The sequence below is a fragment of the Zalophus californianus genome, chromosome 8 (assembly GCF_009762305.2).
Source record: "Zalophus californianus isolate mZalCal1 chromosome 8, mZalCal1.pri.v2, whole genome shotgun sequence".
In the NCBI taxonomy this organism is placed as follows: Eukaryota; Metazoa; Chordata; class Mammalia; order Carnivora; family Otariidae; genus Zalophus; species Zalophus californianus.
Window position 1 is genome coordinate 104475123 of NC_045602.1, and position 13583 is coordinate 104488705.

Sequence of the window (13583 nt, forward strand, 5' to 3'; positions counted from 1 at the left end):
ATTGCTTAGTAGTCACAGAGAACTTTATGTAAGGATATAATTTTAATGTTGAACTTGGAGGATGGGAAGAAGCCAGACATATGAAGAAGGAAGCATGGTCCTAAAGTCTTCTGCATCAGTTTGCCCATGTAAATTGAGTCTCGAATGTGCAGATTTAAATCCTAGATTGCTTGAAGAGTGATTCTTAGCAATCCTGTTCTCATTCAGAATGAAATTGTTTTGTTTTTAGCCATCTCCTGCAGGATAAAATTTCAGATTTTTCATTTGATCCCATTTTAACACCATGCTTCTCATTTCTCTGTGCCCACCCATTAGTCACATTTCCCAATTCCATTTTCACCAGTCACTGCTTTGACAGTTCCCAACTTCCATCCTAGGTTTCTCTCATCTAGTTTCTTAGGAAAAAAAAAAAATCCCATCGGAGACACAGAAATCTTCAATCCCTCTAAACGTGGTGAGGATGACAATTCTGATACCTGGTACGGGACTTGCTCCAGTTTGTCTGGTTACAGATTTCCCCACTTTGTCTTGCCCCTCAGCCTAAAGGTAATTCCGTATCTCTCAGATACTAATTCTGAAGCTTGTCTTCGGCTCTTGACATTCTGTGAGTAATTGAGGCACATTGAAACAGACTTAAATGAGTATGAGAACGGATGTCTTCCCCAAAGACCTTGCATCACAGATTTTTTTTTCTTTTTTTTTTAAATTTTATTTATTTATTTGAGAGAGAGAATGAGGTAGAGAGAGAGCATGAGAGGGAAAAGGGTCAGAGGGAGAAGCAGACTCCCTGCTGAGCAGGGAGCCTGATGTGGGACTTGATCCCGGGACTCCAGGATCATGACCTGAGCCGAAGGCAGTCGCTTAACCAACTGAGCCACCCAGGCGCCCCAGAGATTTTTTTTTTCTTGCAATGGGAGTCACTGTCAAATTGCCTGAGTCACACATTTTTTTCTTTCCAGTGTAACACACTCCCAAGGGACTTGTGGCTTCATCCTGAGCAAGTTCAGTCAGTAGTGTTAGAGGGAATACTAAGAACTTTAAAGAATTATGAAGCCAGCTCAGACCTCATTTCTTAAAAGATTTCCTGAAATCTTCCCTGTAGAAACAGCATCACTTGTCCTCAGACAATGGCATGTCCCCTTCAATCATATTCTACCATAGATGGCATCGCCCTTCCTTAGGCTTTCTCTGATGTTTCCGACCTTTGGAAGAATCATGATCTCCCATTTGTATTTGGACTTGTCACCTTCTCTGCACATGATGGTTTTCTATCTCTCAGAGATTCTTCACAGTGTTTGTTCCTCTGATGGAAAACTTTGTTTTTACATACCATTATGGATTATTTTCATCAACTTTTCTTTCATTAAAAAGGCTTTACAATGGAAATAGACACCTGTACTCTATCTGTAATTTGATTCAATTTTCAATAGCCCTTTCCTGTGACCTATTTTTTTCATATCTAGTAACACAAAGTTAGCTCTCAGTGAAGGCTGAATGAATAAAACATTTAGGTCATTGCTTTATAAGAAGATCCAACCTAGTCAAGCTGTATGCAGACTTCAAATATATGTGTTAAAGGAAGGTATCTGAGTTTCTGACCTTGTATCTGAAATCTTATACCAATTTCGTTGACTTTGTGGTGCTGGATAGCAGGAAAGGAAAAAAGTAATACATAAGCATATCTTTACGTAACTACAACAGGAAAAAAAATCCTCACCTCAAAGCTGTAAACCAGTATTTTAATCCACCTAAAACCTCTCCTCCAGTGGTTTTTCAGCCCTCTTTTTTTTTTTAAAAAGAATACTTCCAGTGATAGCAAACCCATTATCCCCTCACAAAGCAATTCAAACAACTTTCAGAAAGTTCTAATTGTTGAAGAAAAAAAAGAGTATTCAGGGGACCTAATTATGGACAGTTTTAGGTGCTGTGCTAAAAAAATGTGGAGAGCTTTCTGGGTTGGTCATCTTAATTAAGGGAACTCTGCAAAATAAACCATGTTACCAGCCCATGTGGGAAAAGAAAACAATTTATATTGAACCTCAACATCCCCTGACCTCTGTAAAGTCCTCATTCCCTAACCAATGGATTTGTTTATCCAGCAAGTGTGTACCCCTTTGGGTCAGTGTCTCATCAACATATTGTGAATGACTATGATTCAGTAATTGTGTTGAATAGATTTACTCTTCTTTCAACCTGTAGGTCAGATAAAATCATCATGGCCCAAAGGAGTATCTTTCTAGTTCTGTGGTGGTCATGTTGTCCTAGAAGGGTCTTTGAAGTAACCAGCCTGAGCCATTTGCTCTCCATATGTGACCTAGCACAGGTCCCTGTGTTCTGACTTCAATTATAGTCAACATCTAAGGTTGGTCCCCGAGGGGCATGTGAAGGGGTAAGGGACATTCTAAGCCTCCTTGATGTCCCCAATAGTCATTGTCACCGGTGCCTTCACATAGGCCCTCTCCATTTCTAGTCTGAATGGTGCCATATTTTATTGTCCCCCTCAGCCTCCGCCTTGCCGGGTCTCCCAACCCTTCCTGCTAGAGTGCTCTCTCTTTCATGCATCCCTGATCATGTCACTGTTGCTTAATTGCCTCATTGCCATCTATGTAAAACTCAGACTCCTTACTATGAAAATACAAAGCCTACGCCAACTTCTCTCACCACATCTCTTGTCTTGATCTATCTTCCAACCATGTGGGGTTACCTTTGTTCTTGGGTAGCATATGCGCCCTGCTGGTTCTCCTCCTCCCAGTCTTTGGCTACACCCACCCCTGAGAGCAAAGCCCTACTGCATAGCTTCCAGAAAGCTGGTTTTCCCTTACACTTTCTTCCCCAGTAGGATAGGTTCGTGCTCCACTACATCTTGAGCTTATCTCAATTGCTAGCACTAATCACTCTGTATTGTAATTACTTCCTACTCTACATCCTCCCCAAACCTGGGGCTTTTGGTGAGAACAGGCTGGGTTTCTATCTCTGTAACATCAGGATGTAACGTAGTGTAGCCACCCCATATTACAAATGCATGATGAATGCAGGTGCTCCAACTCAGAAGTGAATAAACATTCAGCGTTCTGAAAAATCTAATCATGCTGCTGAAGACTTTTCTCTGGAATACACCTTTGGAGTGAACTCTGAAGTAGCTATGTAATAATTGCTTTTAATGGAACTAAAATATTAATAGTAGTGATCTCTGGTGGTTTTCCCCTGGATTATGTTTTTGTCTTAGTTTTTATGTTCTCCATAGAGATCCTCTACAAGGAGCCATATGAATTACATTCAAAATCAGGAACAAAGGCTAAGAAACATTATAGATTATTTTGTATTTGCTTTTACCTTTATGGCAAATGTGTGCAAGGCAAAAGGACTGGGATAAAGTCCTCAAGGGGTGACCAGTGGTTTCCTCTAGAGTTGGAAGGATAGGTGATGTTTTTCTTATTCCTTCTAATTGGCATGTTTTCCTGTAGGATTATGTATTCCTTTTATAAGAAAAAGTGTATGTAAGTATTTAAAAATCAAACAACATGACTAATAATTGGAATAGTCAAATAATCAAACCACCTCCTGTCAAGAGACTACTGAACTTACTCAAATCATACTTACTGTCAAGCCCTTTAGCTCTTATTCTGAAAACCCATGGAGAACAACATAAATATAAGAATCTATCGTTTAAGATGGAAAAAATGTGATCCTGCAAATTATAAAACTAAAAACTTTGTTTTAGACCTTTTGGAAGTTAAGTATAACATTGGACTGGGAAGAGAACCTAGGTCCAGTTGTGAATTATAGAGTTGGCTTTTAATGGAATGTAACTATTTCTGTTGCTGAATCTATTGTCCTTTGGTACATAATACACCGGAGATTAAGGTTCCTTATATTCAGTAAAAGATTCACTGTGAAGCAGTAAAAATAACTTTAGTCATAATTTATACAGGTGCATATTTATAAGTAGAACATAAACATTTGAAAAAAGGCAAAGAGAAAGGTAGGAACCAGCATTATTTTAGAATTTATCTTTTACTTTCTTCTTTAAACCCATATGCTTTGTATTTATTATGAGTTAAAACTAAACACTCCTTCAGTATTTATCAAACAGTTAAGACTTTTCTCAATTGCATTTTACTCAGCTGTGAGAGCTGAGTAAAAATCAGTTGCTTGTGGTTGCTTATCGAAAAGGAGGTTAGGTATTAGTTTTTAGCCATTACGAGTTGTTCTTAAGGTTCTTGTATATTATCAATTATCATGAACCGAAAATATGATTTACGAACTTGACGATCAGTAATTTTCATGAATAATTAAATGTCAGCATAGACACTTCTAAAGTGTCCTCCAATCCTAGGCCTCAAACTCCTATCCTGAGAGCTACACAAATGCGAATACTTATACAAGTGGAAGGCCAACAATGACTGAATGATGGAAACATACATGTACTTAGCACTTTATAGGCTGATGGATAATAAATAGAGCAATTGCCTAGTATATATTGTCCCACTGTGTCCTCAACACAAATCTAGGAAGAAAGTTTATTAGAGTAGTTGACAACCTGTAATCTCAGCTGCTTATGACCAACCATGACAGAACCTCTCTCTGTCATGTCCGTTGACAGGCAGCTCTGGACCTCGCTCTGTGTCTCCTGGGCTGACAGAAGAGCCAGCAGCAGAGGAAAGTGAAGCTCAGAGACTCTCAAACCTGCAATTCAAAGCACCACCCTGGAAATGACAAACATCACTTCTGCTCACAACTCATTGTTCACAACTAGTTAAGAAGGGGGCAGGACAGGAAGTGTGGTCCTACAGTGTGTGGGGACAGGCTGGAAATATTTGGTGAATAGTACTAATCGCTACCACAGTGAGTGAGGGTCCCTATTTTACACATGAGGAAATACTCTGAGAGAGGTCAGTTTGCCAAGTCACATAGCTAGTAAGTGAAAGAGCTAAGATGCTATTAAAGAATTAAGCCTGAATTTTATAGCAAATTCTGAGCCTACCAATTCTATGCCACCTAGAAAGACATGGGAACACTAGAAACTGAACAGAGATGAGCAGGTATCTCTTGGTCTCACTTTCGTGAACTCTGAAATCCCTTAGCTTTACTTCCTACTGCCTACCTCAAAAGCTGGTGACCAAAAGTAGTGACCTTGTTACCAGAGCTCAGTTCCTTATAAAAATGTTCTGGCCCATGGAGTTCTTGGGTAGTTTTTTGGAGTATCAGGAGCAATGTGACTTGCAATGACTCGGAAGATGCTGTTAGCAAGATAAAGACAAATAACCCTCTGAAGAGTCAATACTACCCATCCAGTCTGCTTCAGTGATGTGCATTTTTTATTAAGGTGATTAGAAACAGGCTGATTACCAGAAAGGGGGGGCCGGGGGGGGGTGAGTGAAAGAGGTGACCAGGATTAAGAATACACTTACCGTGATGAGCAGTGAGTAATGTAGAGACTTGTTGAATCACTATATTGTATACCTGAAACTAATATTACACTGTATGTTAACTAACTGGAATTTAAAAAAGAAAACCTTATAGGAGTATACCCTGTGGAATTTTGTCTTAATGATAATCATTAATTATCCAAACTTGTGTGATTGTCACATATGGATTTTGTGGTTGTTCTATTAAAATAGGTCTCTGCTACAAAACTGGAAGCTCTATCAGGGTAGGGGCCAAGCCTGATTTTTGCATTTTATTTTCTCCTGACATGCCATCATGCCTGATACATGGCGAGTTAGGATCCAACCAGGGAAACAGAAACCACTCTGAGTTCTTACAGAAGGGAAGTTAATGCAAGGATTTGGTGGTGCCCCTGATAGAAGAGGCAGTGAGGCAGCCCAGATATGAACAAGCCGACACCATCCCCAAGCTGTAGGGACAGGAAGGGGGGGGTGGACCAGAGCCCAGGGGCCAGGTTCACCTGGTGGAAGCTGGAACCATGGTGGGGTGCTAAGGGGAGAGCTGGTGCCATGGGGAGATGGACAAAGTTATTGCATGGGAGCTGCCCAAGGGCAAAGAGAGGACTGGAGAACTAGCTTGGCTTCTCCTCTCCTTCCTTTCTTCTCCCATCTTTTACCAGTGTCTGCCCTTACCTAAATCCAGCTGGAAGCCAGGTGATGCAGAAACCTGGGTTTCTCTCCATGATACCCCACATGGGGCAAACAAGGAACAGTTCCTGGATCGTCCTTATCAGTGCTCAATAAATATATGCTGAATGAATGAATCTGACCAAATTGTGCACAAAAACTGTTGCTGGTTGATTCAAAATTCTAGTGGTACCAGTCTTGAAAGGTCTAGATCTACAACAAAAATGCACATGTTACAGAGATCTCTTGGTAGGGCAGAATCTGGAGAAACATAGCTTGGCTGATGTCATTTCATGATAATTCTATCGCTGACCAATCCTCCTTCTGGCTGACACTCTTCTTTCTATGTTGCTTTAGCTTGGGATCCATTCAGACTCCTCAGGAATACTTTGTCTATTGTTCGTTTCTTTCTTCCTGTCTTAATTTCATTATCTTAATTTTTGTGAGGAAATACTTATTTCTCTTATTTCCAACTTCTTTAAGAGAGAAGCATCACATTGGAGCCTGCATGTCCCAACAACAAAGAACATAATAATCTCCCAGGTTTAGAGAAATACATGGATATTTCAAGCCATCTTATAAAAAAGTCACTAAACCTATGGAAATCGAATCATCTTTTATGTATTAGTTCTTCAAGTCTTATTTACTGAAGATAAAAGGAAAAGACCATCATTATTAATCCTGAATAAAATACACACACATATGCATCACATAATACTCAACTATTTATCTGGGATAAAAAAATCTCCAGTGAATTCCAGAATATTAACAGAATATTTTGTTCTTCCTTATTGCCCAGATAAAATTAATGATGTAGTAACAATTACCTAAGGACCTAAGAATGTTAACATGAGCTTATCTGATGTGCACAAACACCTCATCTGCCTTCATTTATAAATTCCCTCCAGGATCCATTGTTAAAGAAACACAAATGCAGGAAAAAATATACCTCTTGTACAAATATTTAGAAAATAATAACAGTTCAGATGATATTTACTGCGAATTTATAGCTGTGGGTAGAAGGCATCTAAATTCTTCCCTTCCTCTCTTGTCATGCCACCTCCTCAAAAACAAACTGCAGGCTCAGTGGTTTTCTTGGGCACCTTCATGGCTACATAGGGAATCTGCTAAATTGTGAATTCAATAAAAGTTGCTAAATTAACCAAACTGGGGGGGGGGGGTGATTCATTTATACCAATTAGACATGACTTTCTCCTGAGCATCGGGTTTGAATGCGTCTGTCTATCTCTCACGGTTATAATTTTCAATGATTGATAATGCTCAACTCAAGCTTGAAGAAACAGAAATGACTTTCTCCTTTTAGGTAGCTGCTGAATTGACTCTCATTGCTGTTCTTGCTCATTCTGTATCGTTAAGAATGATTTAGACAAGTTTGGAAGTTTGTAAAAGTTACATTTCTTTTTAAAAGAGAGACAACTCTTATACACAATAAACACCAAGAAATCACCATCAAAAACTTTACACCCAAATTTTGCGCCCATAAACATGTCATTTGTAGCAGATGCTACCAAATTCCCCTTACCAGCTGACACACGCATTGCTCTGTGGCCTTGGCTGGTGGTTCAGAGCTCCCCCCTTCTCTGGAGGATTGCCATTGGCTGATGGGAGCCACCTTGCATCTGTGAGGTTTCTGTCCCCACAGGTGGCTGGCCAATGACTGACTGATGGAGGGTACAACAGTCAGCCTCCTTCCCTCAGGGCAGGGCAACCCCTGTGGTATAATCCATCCTCCATAGCTCCCCCTGGAGTCAGGCTCAATCTAACTTTCTCTTCCTTAGGTCCTCCCCCTGCTTTATCCTGCATCCCTCATGCCCTGAAAAGTCTCTTCTGTGAGCATTCCTGCAATAAAGCATTTACATAAGAGTTTCCATCTCAAGCTCTAGTTCCAGGGAGCTTGAACTAAGACTCTGTTTTAATAATTTATTTTCATTCTAGAAGTTGGGTTAGGCTCTAGAAACAAAACAAAACAAAAAAAGTAAACATTTGGGCCACTAGAATTAGTAAGGCTGGAATTAAGTGACTATATTCATAGCAAAGGGGTAATGTTCATCTTTCTCTGATTATCAGAAACCAGATAAAGAAAACATCTCCGTGTTTAAATCACTTCAACTGACAGTCTGAAAATGATTCTGCTTTGACGAACCTTTACTCTTCTGATGGTCTAGGTCTGGATCTCCATCCCTGTGCCTTCTTTTGGTTTACCTTGCCCCTAGAGACTGAAAGAGGGTTGAAAACAGGTCACTTACGGAGTACTGACTGCATAGACACAAAACTAGAAGCCTTACAGATGTAATTCCATTTGATTCTCATGACGGGTTATTGAGGGTCAGATTATTATCCCTACTTCATAGAGGATGACATTGAGATTCAGAGACCATTTGTAACTTGATCCAAGGATAGGCAGCTAGGAAATGGCAGAGTGAGGATTCAAATCCAGGTCTGCTGACTACAAAAGCCTCATTCATTTTTTTTAATTAACACATAAGATATTATTGGTTTCAGAGATACAGGTCTGAGATTCATCAGTCTTATATGATACCCAGTGCTCATTACATCATGTGCCCTCCTTCATCAACCAGTTACCTCATCCCCCCACCCTCCTCCCCTCCAGCAACCCTCAGTTTGTTTCCTATGATTAAGAGTCTCTTATGGTTTGTCTCCCTCTCTGGTTTCATCTTTTTATTTCCCCTCCCTTCCCCTATGATCCTCTGTTTTCTTTCTTAAATTCCACACATCAGCAAGATCATACGATAATTGTCTTTCTCTGATTGACTTATTTCGCTTAGCATAACACCCTCCAGTTCCATCCATGTTGTTGCAAATGGCAAGATCTCATTCCTTTTGATGGCTACAGAATTTTCCATTGTATGTATACACCACATCTTCTTTATCCATTCATCTGTGGATGGACATCTGGGCTCTTTCCATAGTTTGGCTGTGGTAGACATTGCTGCTTTAAACATTGGGGTGCAGGTGCTCTTTCAGATCACTGCATTTGTATCAAAAGTCACATTCTTAACCAATTTACACAGTGTCAATTTAAAGATAAGGACATACATGGAAGAGAGTATTTCCTTTTTTTTTTTATTTGAGAGTATTTCCCTCTAAACTTAAGCATCTACATCTTCATTTCTGCAGCAATGTCAGTGTCCCTTTTCTCATACTGCATCCACTGTCAGCTCCTGCAGGCTTTCCAACCACTGGTTCCCCCAGGACCCACAATTCAATTTATCGAATTGCCTTTGAGCACTGAGATAGCCTTACCAGTACTTTCCCTAGGCTGTAGTTATTAACAGATGCAGGAATCCAAAAGCCCAGTACTTTTTGCCTGTTCTCTATAGCTCTCCAGGAGTTAAAATGAAGCTGGGGGGGCGGGGCTTCACCAGAAAGCTCACCCTTATTTGGTTTCCTTCACTTCTCTGTCCTGCTCACCCCCACGACCTGCACTCCCCCAACCCCTTGTGCCCCGCCCCAGTGGTCTCCCCAAGAGTATTTTCTCAACAAATCACCTACTCCTGAATTCCTGGCTCAGTGTCTCCTTCTGAGAGAATCGTAACTAAGTCAATATACATAAAGGAATGAAGCAGATAGATACTACTAAAATCACCTGGCATTCTGGACTTCTGGATGAACTTGTTTTGTTTTTTTCAAGGAAAAATACATGTTTTTTTCAAAGAAAAATACATTTTCAAAGAAAAATACGTACTGTCTTAATTTACATTTGCTATACTTCTTTTTAACAATGAGCATGTATTACTTTTCAATAAACAACAACAAAAAAGTAATACATGCTCGGGCGCCTGGGTGGCTCAGTTGGTTAAGCGACTGCCTTCGGCTCAGGTCATGATCCTGGAGTCCCGGGATCGAGTCCCGCATCGGGCTCCCTGCTCAGCAGGGAGTCTGCTTCTCCCTCTGACCCTCTTCCCTCTCGTGCTTTCTAGCTCTCATTCTCTCTCTCTCTCTCAAATAAATAAATAAAATCTTTAAAAAAAAAAAAAAGTAATACATGCTCATTGTTAAAAAGAAGGACAGCAAATATAAATTAAAACAATAAAGGTCAATTCAGAATTCTAAAACTCAGAAAAATTACTATTTGAGTATTGCATATTTATGTCTGAAATTACTATACATACCATTTATACTGGCTTTTTTTTTTAAAAGATTTTATTTATTTGGGAGAGAGAGCACGAGTGGGGGGAGGGCCAAAAGGAGAGGGAAAGGGACAAGCAGACTCCCCGCTGAGTGCAGAGCCCAGCATGGGGCTCTATCCCAGGACCCCGAGATTATAACCTGAGTCAAAGTCAGACGCCTACTGACTGAGCCACCCAGGCGCCCCATGCTATTTTTTTTAAAATGTCTTTGACATGCTTTCTTTCTATGCCAGTAAAATTTCCTCTACAAAATATTTTTTTAAGCTTATGTAGTATTCAATACTGTAATTTTTGGGGGTGGGACCAAGCCATCAGGTGATGCTACTGGTCCATGGACCACTCTTTGATTAGTACTGATGGCTTTCTAAGGCCATCAGAGAACTCTGGCTTTGGTCCGTTTCAGTTTAGTGTTAATCTTGAAATAAACTTAGTCATTCGAATATTCCCATTCAAACATGTGATGAGTCATTCAAATGAATATAGACATATATGGGGAAAGAATTAATAGGACTTGACATTAATACTTTCTCTCAGTGTACATTTGCAAATGGCTGAAGGTGCAACTATAGATGCAACTAGCACTGAGGAAGTGTTGTATTCACTACGGTGACAGCAGAAATTTAGACCTTCTAATAGTCTGCTATTTTCCTTGTTCTTGAATAAAACCATGGGTAAGGCATTTCCCACCATATTCAGGAAATAAAATGTCCTCTAATTATTTGAGGAAACAACATGTCTTGTTCTCAGAAGCCACCTTGAAGGGGCTTCCACTAGCCAAATCAGAGACAACTGAAAATCAAAGTCATGTTAGTAAAGGATTATAACTCATTAAATAAAAAAGGAATGCATGGGTCCATACTTATTTAAATACATAAATTAATGGGTTAGAAGAAATAGTTCTGTCCCAAAGTAGAAAACCAACTAAGAAATGCTGAAAGAATGATGAAATTAGAAAATCATCTTATGATAGCCATCACTGTTATAACTATTTCAGACAAAAATCATGAATGTTAAAGTTAGTAGGTGAAAATTATGGGGGTAACAGGAAATTTATATAGTTTCATAGGTTCTATTCATAAGATACTAAGTACAAAGGGAAAAATAATAGCTTTACAGTAGAGAAATACCACTTCACCAGATGGATACCACTTTAACCAAGAGATTAGAGTTCACAAAGTTTACATCACATATCAACAACCTGTGCCTCCCGATATCATGTACTGAGAAGGGCACAATATCACATCTGTGGTATTCCTGCCTAAAATGTATCACCTGAAGCTATCTTGAGGAAACATAAGACATCAAAATTGAAGGACATTTTACAAAATAACTGGCATGCATTCTTCTAATATATCAATGTCAAAAAAAAAAAAAAAGAGAGATGAAAGAGATGGGGCAACTCATGCAGCCCATGATCTGGGATTTTCTTTTGCTATAAAGGATATGATTAAGACAAATAACAAAATCTGAACAAGGTCTGTAGACTAGTTAATTCAAATATGAATTTCCTAATTTTGGCCGCTGTAATATGGTTCTGTAAAAGAATGTCTTTGTTTTTTGGAGATACGTACTGAAGTTTGTAAGGTAAGGGACATCATGTCTTCCACTGACACTCCAATAGTTGAGGGAAAAATAATTATACATAGCCGAGAATATGGAGAGAGAAAGAAAGAAAGAAGCCATGTGGTTAACATGTAGGTAATCTGGGCGAAGGATATGCAGGAATTCTTTATAAAATTCTTGCAAATTTTCTGTACATTTCAAAACTTTAAAATAATTAAAAATAAACATATACACACAAAACTCATAAAACAAACAAAATTCAGTTCTGTCTAATAGCAAATCTCCAGGCTCCATAATATACAACTTGTAAGGAACTCCAGCTCAAGCCTGCCTCAGGGGAAAGTGGGCCTAGTTAGCTACTTGCTCACTCATCTAGCCTCCTCCCCACTCACTAGCTCCATTAAAGTCTCATCCACAGGTGGAAAGTGAGGGAGGGGATAAAGCAAAGTGTTTTTGTCATACATGGCTGACAGAGTTGTAATTTGGAGTCAGTGCTCTTTGCTAAGGCAATCCTAAAGTGAATTTCTGTCTGTGGATATTTTTGGCACTCCTGCCCAGCATTCACTGTATTTCCTGTGCGGGTGATGCCTCCCCTCACTTTTTACTCAGCAGTACACCTCCAGCAATGGTCAGTTTTCTGTCTCAATTTGGCTAGGTTATAGCACCCAGTTACTCAGTCAAACAGTAAGTGTAGGTGTTGCCGTGAAGGAGTTGTGTAGATGCAATTAACGTTTACAATTAGTTGACTTTATATAAAGGAGATTATCCTCTGTAATCTGGGTGGGCCTGATCCTCTCAGTTGAAAGGCCTTAACAGCAGAATTGAAGTTTCCCTGTGGAAGAAGAGATTCCACTTGTGAACTGCAGGGACAGCTCTCACCCTCTCACCTAAGAGCTTCCAGCCTGGCCTTCCTGATGGCCTGCTCTGCCAGTCCCACAATCATGTAAGTCAGCCCCTTGCAGTAAATCCCTTTATCTATCTATCTATCTATCTCTCTATCTATCTATCTATCTATCTATCTATCTATCTATCTATCTATCATCTATCTATCTATGATCTATCTATTATCTATCTATCTATACTCCTGGTTCTATTTCTCTGGTGGAATCCTGACATATCTCTTTTCCAGGCCACTGCCCTAAATCCCAATGGACAATTGTAAGGGTTCATGGTGGGTCTCTTAAACCCCCTCTTCTCCCTTGCTCCCCCCCCATACACTTGCCTTAAGAAAAAGTCACGTATGATATCTGGTCATTCTTTATCATATATACGTTTTTTTGGCATCTGGAAATTTTGCTCAAAGTTTCAGCTAGTGTATGAATACCACTTGAACTGTTTCTTAATTGCACAAGACCCTGGGGGTCTTGCTGGGGAAATGCTTATTTTATAGTAAACAGAAGATAAGGGAAGGCACTTTTTTTTAAAGGTTTTATTTACTTATTTGACAGAGAGAGAGCACAAGTAGGCAGAGCGACAGAGGAAGAGGTAGAAGCAGGCTCCCCACTGAGCAAAGAGCCTGATATGGGGCTCGATCCCTGGACCCCGGGATCATGACCCAACCTGAAGGCAGACATTTAACCGACTGAGCCACCCAGGTGTCCCAGGGGACACACTTTTAAAATTTTTGCTAGGGGGGCTCACAATCACAACTAGTACTGTAGTTGTTATCTTAATTTGGGTCCTTCCAGAAGCAACCTTGAGACAAGGGTTTAGGTTTATGTATTTCAGAGGTGATCTTGATAAAGATCTGTAGGTGTGGGAGAAATGTGGGAGG